This window comes from Nelumbo nucifera, chromosome 6, assembly GCF_055504915.1.
Source record: "Nelumbo nucifera cultivar China Antique chromosome 6, China Antique-T2T, whole genome shotgun sequence".
Classification (NCBI taxonomy): Eukaryota; Viridiplantae; Streptophyta; class Magnoliopsida; order Proteales; family Nelumbonaceae; genus Nelumbo; species Nelumbo nucifera.
The window spans coordinates 60,006,593-60,012,592 of record NC_142654.1 but is presented as its reverse complement, the minus strand read 5'-3'; positions in this window follow the sequence as shown (position 1 = coordinate 60,012,592).

Below are 6,000 nucleotides of genomic sequence, written 5' to 3'. Positions count from 1 at the left end.
GCACCTCGCCAGGGCCAGCGAATCATGCATGTGCGTGGCCTTCACCACCACCCTCAAAGGGGTAGCCCGCACTTGGTACAGGAACCTGGCCCCCGGATCGATAAAGTGTTGGGCTCAGTTCGTGCAGGTCTTCACTGCACACTTTGTCACCAGCAAACGGTGCCCCAGAGCAGAGGAAAGCATCTTCGGAGTAGTCCAAAGGGAATGAGAACCCATACGGGGCTACATCAAACGATTCAATGAGGTATGCTTACAGATACCCCGGTTAGACCCCGCGGTGCAGCTCGCCGCAGCAAAAAGAGGGGTGACGCACAAGGAATTCAAGTGGCACATGGTAGCTAACCAGCCCACAACCGTGGCCGAGTTCCTCAAGCTCGCGGACAAGTTCATGAGGACGGAGGAGGAAATCAACCAAAGAACCGAGGGCGGAAACGAGAAAAGAAAGAGGGACGGCGAGCCCTCTAGCTCGGCCGACCGAAAAAACCCGGCCCGGGACCCAAAACCGAACCAGTCGTTTCGAGCTCCCCTGCCAATTCGGACGGATTACACGCCACTGAACACGAGGCGGACCGAGATCCTGATGACAATCAAGGACACCCCCTTCGTGAAATGGCCACCTCGCCTAAAGGGAAATCCGAACGAAAGAAACAAGAATTTGTATTGTAGTTTCCATAGGGACCACGGTCACAGTACTGAGCAATGTAATAACCTCCGAGACGAGATAGAGGGGCTCATCCGTCGCGGATACTTAAGAAACTTTGTACAGCACAACAATAATAGCAATAAAGCGGATCAGCCGGGCGAACACTTAAAAGACGCCCCGGAGACTAGTAGCAGGCCTGCCGAACCGATGCAGCGACAGCCTCCGGCAGAAAGGCCAATTCGGGGAACCATCCATGTAATTGTGGGAGGTTCAGTGGTGGCGGGGTGCACATCAGCGGCAGCCCGGACCTCAGTTCGCGAAGCGGTCCTCGAGGAGCGGAACCCCCCGAAGAGGCCGAAGACCGAGGAGCCGATCTTCTTCACAGAAGACGACGCGCGGGGAGTTCGCTACCCTCACGACGACGCACTTGTCATTAAACTCAGGATCAGCGACTTCGAGGTTAGGCGCGTGCTCGTAGACTCAAGCAGCTCGGCGGACATCCTATTCAAGTCAGCGTTTGATCGGCTACAACTGCCAAGGAGCGAACTAAAACCTGCAAGCACTCCCCTGGTGGGCTTCAGCGGGGAAGAAGTCAGGCCCCTTGGAAAGATAACGGTGCCCGTGGAAGTCGGCACATGGCCTTGTGCGGTCAGACTCAACCAAGATTTTCTAGTGGTCACGACCCCCTCCCCATACAACGCCATAATAGGACGGCCAATCACGCATATCCTGCGGGCGGTGGTCTCTACCTACTATTTGGCAATGAAGTTCCCTACGGACTTCGGTGTGGGGGTACTGCGGGGCGACCAGCTCGAGTCCCGCAAGTGCTACGTCGCCGCCCTAAAGGGCAAGTCCAAGCCGGCTGGCGACCTCGATCTGGAGCGGCCTACGGAGCAAGGCGAAGAACGAGCCTCGCCAACAGAAGAAACAGTCGCGATCCCGACCTCACCTTCGGACCCAGCTCGCGCACTCCAGATTGGTGCTTCTGTCAAGGAACCCCTACGGACCGAACTGGTATGTTTTTTACTCCAAAATTTAGATATTTTTGCATGGTCCGCGGCCGATATGCCCGGTATTGACCCTAGTCTTATAACTCACAAACTTAACACAGACCCTTTAGTCAGACTCGTTAGACAGAAGAAACGGAACTTAGCCCCGGAGCGTTGGAAAGCGGTCGACGAGGAAGTCGAAAAGCTCCTCGCGGCAAACTTCAGAAGGGAAGTCCATTACCCGAGCTGGGTGGCCAACCCTGTGCTGGTGAAAAAGGCGAACGGCAAGTGGCGCATGTGCGTCGACTACACCGACCTGAACCGAGCTTGCCCGAAAGACTGCTTCCCCCTTCCTAGGATCGACCGCCTAGTGGACGCAACATCGGGACATGAATTGCTAAGCTTCCTGGATGCCTACTCAGGCTACAACCAAATCCGGATGGACCAGTCCGACGAGGAAAAAATCAGCTTCATAACCGAGTTCGGTTTATACTGTTACAAGGTCATGCCCTTCGGGTTAAAAAACGCCAGGGCGACCTTCCAAAGACTTGTAAATAGGCTGTTTCGGCCCCTGATCGGCACAAAGATAGAGTGCTATATAGACGACATGGTCGTCAAAACACAGTTTTCGCAAGAATTAATACAAGACTTAGATTCTGTCTTCCAAATCCTGCGTCAGTATAACATGAAATTAAACCCCAACAAATGTGTCTTTGGCGTCACCTCGGGCAAGTTCCTAGGCTACGTTGTCAATCGACGTGGCATCGAGGCCAACCCAGACAAAATACAAGCCATCCTAGATATGAGACCACCTCGGAAGATAAAAGAAGTCCAAAGGCTAAACGGCCGCATAGCCGCCCTAAGCCGCTTCATGTCCAAGTCGGCAGATCGCTGCCTACCCTTCTTCAAAGCGATCAAAGGCAAAGAGTTCGAATGGACCCAAGACTGTCAGCTCGCGTTTGACGAGCTAAAAGGCTACCTCGCCAATGTGCCAACCTTAGCTGGGTCCGAGGAAGGCGAAGTCTTAGAGCTGTACCTCTCGGCTAGCGACGAGGTGGTTGGTTCGGTACTAGTGAAGGAGGCAGACCAGGTCCAACGACCCATATATTATGTTAGTAAAATCTTGCAGGGAGCAGAGACAAGGTACCCGCAGATAGAAAAGCTAGCGTATGCCCTGGTGGTAGCAGCACGGAAACACCGCCCGTACTTCCAGGCCCACACCGTCATCGTCCTGACCGACAAACATCTGAGACAAGTTTTACTCAAACCCGAGGTTTCCGGCCGGCTGACGAAGTGGTCCATCGAACTCAACGAGTACGATCTCCAGTACAAGCCAAGAACTGCCATCAAGGCCCAAGCCTTGGCAGATTTTATCGCAGAGTGCACGTTTAGCCTCGAAGCCCCTGAGCCGGTCGAGCCCGAGGTCCCCAGTTCGGGTGAACTCGGAGCTCCCAAGACAAACGAGACCGAACCCCGTGAAGTAGTAGCCAGCGTGGCTTCCCTCCTGGTTAAACCAAGCGCGAACTGGGATGAGGAGCCCTGGATCCTTCACGTAGATGGCTCCTCGAACCAACAAGGCAGTGGGGCTGGAATAGTGCTACGCGGCCCGGGTGGAACAAAACTGGAATACGCACTACGCTTTGAGTTTGCGGCATCCAACAACGAGGCACTGATAGCCGGGCTAAACCTAGCACGCAAGGTCGGAGCAAAGCACATGGTTATCTGCAGCGATTCCCAGCTCGTGGTCAACCAAGTTACAGGCGAGTACGAAGCACGCGAACTCACTATGATTGCGTACTTAGCAAAAGTAAAGGAAGCTCTGCTCAATTTCCAATCACACTTCATCAAGCAAATCCCGAGGTCAGAGAACGCTGAGACCGACACCCTGTCCCGACTGGCTAGCACGAGCCACAACGCCAGGAGAACCATGTACGTAGAGGATTTACCTCGGCCCAGCATTCTCGATGGGGCAGAAGAGGTCGCTCCCGTCACCGAAGCAGAGCCGAGCTGGATCGACCCACTCGCGAGCTTCCTGTTAGACGGAACCCTCCCCACGGACCGCAACACAGCTAAGAGGGTGCAGCGCCAGGCAGCCAAATACGTCATAATAGACGAGCGGTTGTACCGACGATCATACACGCTCCCCTATCTGTGATGCTTGCGCCCAGCCGAAGCCGAGCTGGTACTCCGCGACATCCATGAAGGCTTGTGCGGCGGACACCTGGGGGGCAGAGCCCTCGCCCAAAAGGCACTTCGACAAGGATACTACTGGCCAACGATGAAGACAGAGGCAATCGATCTCGTCAGAAAATGCGGCAAGTGTCAGAAGCATGCCAGCATCCACCATCAGCCCGCTGCCGACCTCAAATACCTCACCAGTCCATGGCCCTTCGCCCAATGGGGCATCGACCTCCTGGGGCCATTCCCACCAGCGACAGGCGGGAGAAAATTCCAAGTGGTGGCAGTAGATTATTTCACAAAGTGGATAGAAGCCGAACCCCTGGCAATAGTTACAGCCCGAAACATACAAAACTTCTTTTGGAAGAACATCGTATGTCGCTTCGGGCTACCTCGGGTACTGATCTCCGACAACGGCAAACAGTTCGAAGATATCAAGTTCCAAGAATGGTGCCGAAGTATGGGAATTAGTCAGAACTTCACATCGGTCGCACACCCGCAGGCAAATGGCCAAACAGAAGTAATGAACAGAACCATCCTCCGCGGACTGAAAGCGCGATTGGACCGAGCCAAAGGTTTGTGGGCAGACGAACTACCAAGTGTTTTATGGGCACACCGAACCACGGAAAAGACCGCCACAGGTGAGACCCCCTTTAAATTATACTAATTTATCTTAATAATTTGTGTACTTATTTGTTCAAATTATATTTTTCCATTTCCCATAATCATTTATATTTAATAATTTGCAATGAAAATTACATAATTTTTCAATGGGTTTCCAAAATCTATCAAATGTAATAAATTTTCCTAAAATTTCCAAAATATTCTAATAATTTTCAATAATCATTTAATGCATTTTAAATAAACTTTCAAATACTTTATATCTTTTAATTTCAAAAATGTTATTTTACGAAAATGTAGTTTTATGAAATTTTATGAAAAAATTATTACATTTGTGTAACTATGGGGATTTATTGATTTATTTTTAAATTGTTATTAAATATATTTTTTTATTTGGTAGTTTACTAACAAAATTACACTAATTTATCTTTTATTTTTCAATATAAATTAATTAATGATTTCATTTTCTAACATTATAAATATTAAGTTCCCTCATTTGTATTTGGTTATTAATTATAATAATAACAAGAACTAAAATTTTATACTTTTTGGTAATTGTTAAATATAATTTTCAATTTTATAGAAATTAGCTAAAGAGTTTTCAATTTCTATAAAATGTTATTAATGAGTTAATTAATAACAATATTTATTAACTTTTGGTAATTTACTAATCGTACTAATAAGAATATTTATTTTTTGGTAATTTACTAACCGTATTTATTAACTTTTGGTAATAACACTATTTAATACTCATTGAATATGTGTGGGATTAAATATTAACCGTATTTAACTATTTATTAATTTATATGAATATTTTAAATGAGGGAGAGTGGATATAGATTGGGGGGATGCATTTTAGGAATTGGTTAGGGAGTGGAGCAACATAATACTTTCCTATTGGTTTAAATGAGATACCTTAGGAGAGAGATTATAGGAATATTTTTAGGTAGTTAGGTGACATGGCTTAATTAGAGTGATGGGAAGAGGAGAGGAGAAAAAGTCAAAGAGAATGCAGGGTGGGGATAATGGAGCAAGGAGGCATGGTGATGAGGACCCGTGCTTTGTTAAGCGAAAGTTAAACAATAGAAATACATAATAGTATATAATTGTTTTATATTTTAACTTTTTAATAAACAATCTGATCAAACTCAACCCGAGTTGGTCGGTTTTCTAGTATTTCAGATCGGCTTTAGTTTAATAAATATATATTAATATTTTATATTTTATATTTAATTTTTTAAAACAGGAAAGTAGGAAAATTCCCATATTTATTAGTCTAAAATATTTTATATCATAGATTTAATTTTTGGAATTTATTTTTTAATAATATCATTGTAACTTATGAAATTTAAAGTTAATTTTTAAGTTTAAATATTTTGAACAAACAAACTAAATCGAAAATAGACCTAAATCGATACAACCCGAGTTGGTGGGTTTTCACTAATGGTCAATTGGTTTCGAGTGACAAACAACGGACTTGACCAAATCGATTTGGTTGGCGAAACGACCTGCAACTGAACTAAACCAATCATTGAACACTCCTAATTTCAACTAAATTTATAGTTTATT